The sequence below is a fragment of the Trichosurus vulpecula genome, chromosome 9 (genome assembly GCF_011100635.1).
Source record: "Trichosurus vulpecula isolate mTriVul1 chromosome 9, mTriVul1.pri, whole genome shotgun sequence".
NCBI lineage: Eukaryota > Metazoa > Chordata > Mammalia > Diprotodontia > Phalangeridae > Trichosurus > Trichosurus vulpecula.
The window spans coordinates 13316573-13326750 of record NC_050581.1 but is presented as its reverse complement, the minus strand read 5'-3'; positions in this window follow the sequence as shown (position 1 = coordinate 13326750).

Sequence of the window (10178 nt, the reverse complement as noted above, 5' to 3'; positions counted from 1 at the left end):
AAGCCATGATCAAAAACAGAGCTTAGATGTCATCTTTCAAGAAATTATCAAGGAAAACTGCCCTGATATTCTAGAGCCAGAGGGTAAAGTAGAAATTGTAAGAATCCACCAATTGCCTCCTGAAAAATATCCCAAAAGGAAAACTCCTAGGCATATTGTTGCCAAGTTCCAGAGTTTCCAGGTCAAGGAGAAAATACTGCATGCAGCCAGAAAGAAACAATTTAAGTATTGTGGAAACACAATCAGGATAATACAAGATCTAGCAGCTTCTACATTAAGGGATTGAAGGGCTTGGAATACGATATTCCGGAGGTCAATGGAGCTAGGATTAAAACCAAGAACCACCTACCCAGCAAAACTGAGTATCATGCTCCAAGGCAAAATATGGATTTTCAATAAAATAGAGGACTTTCAAGGTTTCTCAGTGAACAGACCAGAGCTGAATAGAAAATTTGATTTTCAAACGCAAGAATCAAGAGAAGCATGAAAAGGTAAACAAGAAAGAGAAATCATAAGGGACTTACTAAAGTTGAACTGTTTTGTTTACATTCCTACATGGAAAGATGATGTGTATAATTCATGAGACCTCAGTATTAGGGTAGCCGAAGGGAATATATAGACAGAGGGCACAGGGTGAGTTGAATATGAAGGGATGATATCTAAAAAAAATAAAATAAAATTAAGGGATGAGAGAGAAATATATTGAGAGAGGGACAAAGAGAGAGATAGAATGGGGTAAATTATCTCACATAAAAGTGGCAAGAAAAAGCAGTTCTGTAGGAAGGGAAGAAGGGGCAGGTGAGGGGGAATGAGTGAGTCATCAGATTTGACCTGAGGAGGGAATAACATACACACTCAATTGGGTATGTTACCCCACAGGAAAGAAGGAGGAAGAGGATAAAAAAAGGGGGGATGATAGAAGGGAGGGCGGATATGGGGAGGAGGTAATCAAAAGCAAATACTTTTGAAAAGGGACAGGGTCAAGGGAGAAAACTGAATAAAGGGGGATAGGATAGGAAGAAGCAAAATATAGTTAGTCTTTTACAGCATGAGTATTGTGGAAGGGTTTTGCATAATGATACACATGTGGCCTATGTTGAATTGCTTGCCTTCTTAGGGAGGGTGGGTGGGGTGGGAAGAAGGGAGAGAATTTGGAACTCAAAGTTTTAAAAGCAGATGTTCAAAAAAAAAAGGTTTTGCATGCAACTGGGAAATAAGATATACAGGCAATGGGGCATAGAAATCTATCTTGCCCTACAAGAAAGTAAGGGAAAAGGGGATGGGGGGAGTGGGGTAACAGAAGGGAGGGCTGACTGGGGAATGGGGCAATCAGAATTTATGCCATCTTGGAGTGGGGGGGAGGGTAGAAATGGGGAGAAAATTTGTAATTCAAACTCTTGTGAAAATCAATGCTGAAAACTAAAAATATTAAATAAATAAATAAATAAATAAATAAACAAACAAATAAATAAGAGAGATGCACAGTGCTTTGAAGCCAATAGGCATTTAATAAATGTTTGTTGAATGAATGAAAGTCCTTCTCAGTTGGCAAGACTGGGCACTTAGCAAGCCTTTTGTAAAACCTTGCTAGATTGATTCTTCTTTTATAGATGCTGATCCAGTTATTTTGGTTATAGAGGCTCAAAGTTCCAGGATAAGCCAGAGGTGGGGAGATGAATAAGAACACAAGTCTCTGGCTTCCTACTTCCTCCTGCAGTAGTAACACCCTAGGCTTACCTAACTCTTTTGGATAAATATATAGAGAAGTAACCATAGTGTAAATAGAACACATATGGGTCTAGGAATAAGGGTGCCTGGTTTCCAGCAGGCTCCACGACTGTGTGATCTTAGACAAGTAATCTCTTCTCTCTAGAACTCAGTTTCCTTTTCCATAAAATGAGGAGGGTAGAACTAGAAGGCTTCTCTGGTCTCCTTCAGTTCTGACACTATGATTCTATTTTAGAGTTCTTGTGCTCCACAACCATTATAATTCACAAGGACAAGGCAGCATCAAAAATATGGTCAATATATTTGAGAAAAGACAATTATCACTGGCTACAAGGGCATTCTTTATGTGAAACTCTAAACTTTGTCTCTTATTTTCCATTACTGAGTTTGTGAGATCACCCACCCCATGTTTCCAGTGCCGTATCTCTCTCCAATTGGCAGTCTTATATGAAAGCCCTAGGAAAGACCTGACCCACGAGCTATAACCAGAAATTCTGGGACCTATGGGGTGAACACTAAAATATTCCTAAAAGGTGTCATCCAGCTCCAAAAGACTCGTGATGGAAAAAGCTATGCATATCCAGAGAAAAAATTATGGAGTCTGAATTCAGATGGAGGCAAACTTTTTGCTCTCTTTTTTTCCTTCTTTTTTGGTTTCATTTCTTCTTTCTCATGATTCATTCCATTGGTTATAATTCTTCCTTACAACTGGACTATTATGTAAATAAGTTCATTGTGAAAGTATAAAGAACCTACATTGGATTACATGCTTTCTTGGGGGGGAGAGAGAAGGGGGAAGAGAGAGAGGGAGAGAAAATTCGGAACCCAAAAACTTGCGGAATTGAGTGTTACAAACTAAAAATAAAAAAATAAATTTATTGTTAAAAAAAAGGTGTCATCTAATCAAATTTGAGACAATTCAGTTGAGCCTAAGTTGGGTAGGAGAAAGACTTCAAAGTGCCTCAGGCTTGGGATACAAGGTCCTGTAGAGGAGAACTCTTCTATCTTGGGACACTGACCCATGGTTGAGAGACAGTTACCCCAATGAGTGGCAAGAGGCCACTCATTGTTTAGGAGTCCATTGCCAGGGAGAGAGGGCAGGGGAGGGTGGAACCAGGGAGGACCTCACTTTGAGTCCTCATCTAGGAAGCAAAAGGGGGAGATGAAGTGATCCATCTTATAGCTTCCTATCTTAACTACTTATTCTTGCTAGCTAAATTCTAAGCTCAGTTCTTATCCAGTATGAGTGTTGTCATGATCCTTCAAATTTTGGTGCAAAGCCTTTGTCACTCAATCCTAGTTACAAATCTACATGAGTCCAAGATACACTAGGAATAAGCCATTATGGAGTGACACAGAATGCCTTTGATTAGCTCCATGGGCCAGCCTAATGACTGTAGTCCTTGCTAGGGCATTGCAAGTGGTCATTGAAAATTATCACTGCCAACTTTGATAGACTTAGCTCTTTAATAATGCAATGATCTAAGACAGTTCCAAAAGACCCATGATGGAAAATGCTATCCCCATCCAGAGCGAGATCAATGGAGTCTGAATGCAGCTCATTCTTCCTTCACAGCATGACTAACGTGGAAATATGTTTAATATGATTGTACATGTATAACCTATATCAGATTTCATGCCATCTTGGGGAGGGAGGAGGAAAAATTTAGAGCTCAAAATTTTATAAAAGTGAATGTTGAGAGGGCAGCTAGGTGGCACAATGGATAGAGCACTGGCCCTGGAGTCAGGAGGACCTGAGTTCAAATCTGACCTCAAACACTTGACACTTACTAGCTGTGTGACCCTGGGAAAGTCACTAAACCTTGATTGCCTCACCAGACCCAAAAAAAAAAAGTGAATGTTGAAAACTAGAAATAAACTAACTAAAAAAAAAAAAGAAATTTCACTGAAAAATGGGACTGTGAGTTTGGATGTCCTCATAAGTGCTTAAAAGGAATAGAGGCCTCTTTCACCCTACTCTCCTCTCATTCCTGTTTCTCTATTCTTCCCTTATTTCCACCAACTCACTTTGGGCAAGGTCCTACTAACTAGGTTACTGCTACATTTCCTTCCAGCTCTAAATCTATGATTCTGTGATACCTTGGTTCCCCTCTGAGCTTCAGTTTCTTCATATGCAAAATGAGAGGGTAGGACTCAGTGATCCCTAGATTTCCTTCCAGCTGTGACAATGTAGAATTCTATACTTCTTGGTTCCTCTTTCTTCTTCTCCCTCTGTTCTCCCTCCCACCTTCCTGATCCCAAAGAATAGATCACCTCGAAGTTTCTCTCCTGCAGAATGGACCCTAACAAATGGAACATATAAGATCACGAATTGGCTGTCTTTGGAAAAAAAAGAAACACTACAAAAGCAAACACTGCCCCCACAACCCCATATTTCTTCATGCACTTCCTCTTTTTCCCCCAGCACCTTCTTTCCTGTGGTGGCTGCTGAGTTCTCAGAACTATGGGCAAGCTCCTAGGATATGAGCAATGATAAAGCTCTACTCAGCCGGGCAGAGAACTGAACAAGGTATGGGGGCCATTAGGGACTGTTGCCATAATGGCAGTCAGGACTATCTTTAACAAATAGACTCTTTTCAGTAAATTTGTCCCGAAATGGGGAAGAAATGCCATTTCTTGGTGATATCTGTTTACTGTTTTCTGGTCTGTGATGATGCTTGCTTGGGCAGCTTCAATCTTCATTCTCCAAACACCTCAGTGTTTGATTTTAGGGGATAAAACCAGTAGAATGGCTAAAACTTCCATGGGGTTACCCGAACCTTTATGAAGTCAAAGGGGGTAGGAGAAGGACTTGAGAGGCTGGAATCAGGAGACCTGGGTTTGACAGCTACCTTTGCTTCTTCTTATGAACCATTTCACCTTGGACAAGTCATTTTGCTTTTTTGAACAATAAGCCTCTCACTAGGTAGATAAATGATGCAATGGATAGAGTGCTGGATCCAGAATCTGGAAGTCCTGAGTTCGAAACAGGTCCAGATGCTTATTAGCTGCGTGACCCTGGAAGTCACTTAACCTGTCTGCCTCAGTTTACTCACCTTTAAAATGGAGACAAAATAATAGCACCTACCTCCCAGGGTTGTTGCAAGGATGAAATGAAATACATAAATGCTAGATATTATTTTGATGACGATGACGACCTCGGCTTGTTGGTTATAACCCATAAGTGTGTTGTGAAGAAAGCGCTTTGTAAGACTTAGGGACTCTGATCAGCACGATGACGAACCACAATTTCAGAGGGCTCCCCATGAAACGCACTAGCCACCTCCAGATAAAGAGTTGATGGATGGGGCAGGGGTGTGTGTGGGGGGAGGTGGGTGGCATAGTGGATTAGAGCACAGGCACCGAACTCAGTAGGATCTGAGTTCAAATTTGCCCTCAGATACCAGCTGTGTGAACCTGTGAATCACTTAACTCTGATTGCCTCAAAAAAAAAGTCTAGAGACTCAAAGTGCAGACTGAGATGTGTGTGTGTGTGTATGTGTATATACGTATACATATATATGTGTGTGTATGTGCGTATATGTTGAATATTGCCAATATAGGAATTTGTTTTGTTTGACAAAGCAAATGTGCTTTGCAAACATATACATATTTGTAACAGGGGTTTTGTTTTTCTTGCTTACTCAGTTGGGGATGGGGTAGGTGGGAGGAATAGAACATGGACCTAAAAATAAAATTGAATTAAGCAAATTTATAAGTAAAAAGTGCTTTGTATGCTGCAAAGTGCTATAAAAGTGTGAATTATCTACTATTATTTATAAAGAATATATTTCCTTTAATAGACTAATAATTTTGATGCTTTTAGACTTGATTGATTGTAGCTATTGAAATAACAATATAATAAAATCTCAAAACTTACCACTTGACCTCCCTACGACTAGATAAGAGATTTGTCCAATTCCTAACAACATGAACACAATTGAGGGCAGCCAGGTTTTACATCCCCAGCTAGAGTGCCAGGACTGGAGTCAGGAAGACTCATCTTCCTGAGTTCATATCTGGCCTCAGATACTAGCTGTGTGACCCTGGGCAAGTATCTTAATCCTGTTTGCTTCAGTTTCTTTATCTACAAAATGAGCTGGAGAAGGAAATGGCAAACCATTCCAGTATTTTTGCCAAGAAAAATCCAAATGGCATCACAGAGTCAGAACAAACTGAAAACAACTGAACAACAACATGAATGAAGAGTTTCCCAATTACTCACCTGGGGACTCACTTGGGGATACCTAGGATCTCCATTTCTCAGGAGAGGTTTCAGAGACTAGGTCCATATGAGTTCTAGTGGCTTATGACTGTAATGGGCCATGAGGGCATTTACAAATTTTAATTTTTTATTATAACACTAAAAAAAAAAAGGTCACATCTAGCTGTGTGACATCTAGCCAGTTACTTCTTCTCTTGGGCCTCCTCTGCAAAATTAATGGATTTGGACTAGATTTCTAAGGTCCTTTCCAGTTCTGATATTCATCACTGTCATCTCTCTTACCAAAGGTAGAAAGCACAAGGTAGGGTCTGTATTGAGATCTCAGGTGCCTGTAGCACCAATGCCCACCAATACTCCAAATGTTTTAGACATTTAAAAAATGGCTTCAGCTGAACAACTAAAGACTTGAAAGAAATCCTTGTTCACTTTTAGGGAACTTTTAGTCTCAAAGCTGCTCTCCTTGGTCAGAGCTCCTCTGTTCCCCTCCCCTCCCCTTAACTCAGGTCAGTCCTATGAGTTGATGCTAGGCTCTCTACAAAGCAATAGCTCTGGACCCTGCGCTTGGGAGCTGCCAGTTCAAGGCAGCTGTAGCTTAACCTTTGGCTATCTTTCCTGTAGGGTCAAAGTCATATTCTAGCGATTTAGGGGTGGCAGAGCTTTGGAACTATGACCCCAAAATCACTAAGCTATACCTGCCCTTTAACCCAGTGAGAGTACTGCTAGATCTATATCCCAAAGAGATCAATGGAGAAAAGTACACACACACACACACACACATACACCAGCTCTTTATTGTTAATAGCAAAGAACTGGAAACTGAAAGGTGCCTCCAAATTGGGGAATGGTGGAACAAATTATGGAATTTGACTCAAAGGACAGTTTCAGAGAAACCTGAGAAGACTTGTGTGAACTGATACAAAGTGAAGAGAATAGGAAGACAATTTACCCAGTTAAAAAAAACAAAACAACATTTTAAAGAAAAACAACTTTGAAAGACTTATGAACTCTGAGCAATGTGATTAGCAACCATGATTACAGAAAGGCTAGAAGAGATAATGGAATTAAGGTGCAGAATATGTGTGTTTCAGAACCAATATGGAAATGTATGTATGTTAGCCAATATGGAAATGTGCATTATTATGTATATATGCACGTGTATATAAATTATCCTCCTTCCTTTGAAGAAGTATCCACCACCAACATGCCTCAGACTCTCCAGACTGTCTTTCCACCTTGCCCCTATACAAATATCTTTCCTCTGGCCCCCTCCCCCTCCCTGCTTTTCAGCTCTCTTTTATATATAGTTATATGGGTTACATTAGGATGTAAACTTCTTGAGGGCAGGGACTGTCTTTCTTTTTCCTTGTATTCGTGTTTCTTTGCTTAGCACAGTGGGGGTCACTTAGTAAGCACTTAATAAATTCTTTATCTGTTTAAATACTTAAAAGGAAAACAAGTATTACTTGAGAAATTTGTAATTTTATACACAATCCTCTTTCTTTGTTGTAATTTGTATAAGGAAATGCTCATTTTAGTTGGTGTTTGTTAAATTCAGAACAAAAAAAAAATTAAAACCAACAACAACACAGAAAGTTACTTGCTGTTCAATCCCGGGCTAGTCACTTATACCTTCCTTGTCTCCATTGACTCAACCCTATTTCACAGGGTTGTTTTTCGGATCAGTTGGGTTAAGATATGTATGCTTTGCAAATTTTAAAGCACTATAAAAATGCTAGCTATTATGGTCAAGGAAGAACAGAATAGAGATCTGGTGATTTTCATCACCAAAACCCAGCCATCTCTTTTATAAGACTAAATCTGGAATTGTCTTTGGCTACAGGTGCTGGAAAAACAGCTTGATAAGAAGCAAGTACTGTGAATTCTACATTACTACTGCTAACAGGGAATAGCCATGGCTTGGATAATGAGCAACATTTCTATATTGTTTTGTATTTGACTAAACGATGAACATACTGTAATAATAATTGCTATCTCATTTGATCCTCAAAAAGCCTCGTTTGTGATGGGATATAAGTGATTGAGATATAATCCCCATTTTACAGATTAGGAAAATGAGGTTCACAGGGGTGTTTCTATAGCCATAGAAATTAGAATTTAGGGCTGGAAGGAACTTTCAAGACCATCTATTCCAACAACTCCAAAAGGCTCATGATGGAAAGTGCTATCCACATCTAGAGAAAGAATTACGGAGTCTGAATGCAGATTGAAGCATACATTTGCTTTCTCTTTTTTTTGGTTTTGTTTTGTTTCTTCTCTCTCGTGGTTCATTCCATTGGTTATAATTCTTCTTGGCAACATGACTAATGTGAAAATATGCTTTATGCGAATGTATATGTAGAGCCTGTATCAGATTGCACACCGTCTTAGGGAGAGGGAGAAAATTTGGAACGCAAAAGCTTGTGGAACTGAATGTTGTAAATTAAAAATAAATTAATAAGTTTTAAAAAAAAGATCATCTAGTCCAAGTCCCTCATATATTGAGACCCAGAGAGTTAAAGGACTTTTGGGGCTCTAACCAGGACATCTAGATCCCTTGATTTCTCCATTATACCAGCTACCTCTCTAACAGAATCAGATCATTTAAAAATACTTTGGGTTTAGTTTCAAAATGCATTATTATTTGCAATGGGCACCAAAGTAGTTCAGTGATGACTTGATATAGAATTAGGAAGTCTCTCTGTTTTATTTAATATTTTTATCCATGACTCTCATAAAGGCAGGAGTGGACTGCTTATCAGACTGGCAAATGATGAGTAGTTTGGAGGGATATCTAACATATTGGATGACAGTGTTAGAATCTAAAAAGGTTTTAACGGACTGGAACTTGGAATCAAATTGACCAGTGTGAGGCAATGGAAAGAGCATCATCTCTGCCCACTTACCCGTGTGACCTTGGGCAAGTCATTTAACCTCTTTGAGCCTCAGTTTCCTTATCTGTAAAAGAGGTGGGAGATTGAACTAGACGAAGTCTAACGTCCCTTACAGGCCTAAATCTGTGATGATAGCATTTTATAGAGATAAATTTAAAATTGTATTCTTGGGTTCAAAAAATAAACTTCACAATTACAAATGAAGATGGGGGGCATAACTAGATAGCAATTAATCTATAAAAGAGCTGAGGGAGGGAGGGAGAAAATTTGGAACTAAAGTTTTTTTAGTGAACGTTTAAAATTGTCTTTACATGTAATTGGGGAAAAAACATTTTTTTTAAAAAGATCTGAGGATCTAAGTGGATTTTGAGAACTATTTGCAGTCATCAATGTGATATAGCAGTCAAATAGCCCATTGTGGTTTTAGGGTGCATTGAGAGGCATGATGTCCAGGATTAGCTCTGCTCCTTCCAATTATACCACCCAGGGATCATTGTGTTCAATTCCGGTCAACACATTTTAGCAAAAACGTTGGTAAATTGGAGGAGGGCCACCTAGAGGTGAAGGGCATTGAAACTATGCTGTAAGAAATTAGTAGAAGGAACTAGGCAGGTTTACTCTAGAGAATTCTTATGAGGGGCAATTTATCTGTCTTCAAGGATTTGAAGGGTTATCAAGGAAGAGAGATCAGAGTTGTTCTCCCTGGACCTAGAACACAGAAGCAGGAGCTCCTAGGGGATTGAAGTTGCAGAGGGGCAGATCTCGGCCCCCCCCCCCCACCTTGGTATTTTATTTTTCCCCAATTACCAGTAAAGATAGTTTTCAACGTTCACTTTTATAAGATTTTGAGTTCCAAATTTTTTTCTCCCTCCCTCCCTGCTTTCCCTCACCCCCCCCCCAAGACGGCAAGCAATCTGACACGTTATACATGTACAATCATATTAAACATATTTCCACAATAGTCATGTTGTGAAAGAAGAATCAAAACAAAAGGGGAAAACCATGAGAAAGAAAAAGCCAAAAAAAAGTGAAAATAGTATGCTTCGAGTAGAGAGGCAGATTTAGAGCTAGCCTGAAATGGTACTGGCTTCCTCTTGCTAGTGATCTTTGAGCAAGGGCTGAATAACCACTTGTCAGGTGTTCTGTCGATGCGAGGCTTGCTCACTTATGGGTTGGACTAGATGGTCACCGAAGTTCCTTCCAATTTTGGGATTCTGCGATGTTTATTTTTAGTAGAACTGCCTTCCTCCTTGGGGCTAGCTTTAGCTAAAATTAAAATATTTGCATTCCCAAAGCATCTGACAGTTGGATGAGAGCTAGAATCGAGTAGAGTG